Here is a 404-nt window from a genome sequence, read left to right as displayed (position 1 = left end):
GAGCATGCCTAGGTTCTCAGTTTAGTGAAAATATATAAAATATAACACCATACCTAGTGGCGGAGCCATCGCCCGACGAGCAAGGACAGTTATTACGCTGTCCTAGCAAATTTTTCTATAATAAGGATTCAAACGAAAGTTTGTATAGGCTAATGCTCAACAATGCACATATATCTAGATTATGCACATGATTTGTTCGGACGAGGCCTTTCCCCCTAACGTGGGGGGAAGACATGTGGGCCCTCTAGCAACCTGGCCCACATGTAAGTGATCCCACATTGGACGGCAGTACGTCAGAGGATATGTTTCCACATTAATAACTAGTTGGCTCTACTATCATTGTTCAGGAAAAGAATTCTATGAGACCAGGTCTCACGGGATAGCAGGTGAGACCCATCCTGATG

Source organism: Triticum dicoccoides, chromosome 3B (genome assembly GCF_002162155.2).
Source record: "Triticum dicoccoides isolate Atlit2015 ecotype Zavitan chromosome 3B, WEW_v2.0, whole genome shotgun sequence".
In the NCBI taxonomy this organism is placed as follows: domain Eukaryota; kingdom Viridiplantae; phylum Streptophyta; class Magnoliopsida; order Poales; family Poaceae; genus Triticum; species Triticum dicoccoides.
This window is presented reverse-complemented; position numbering follows the sequence as displayed.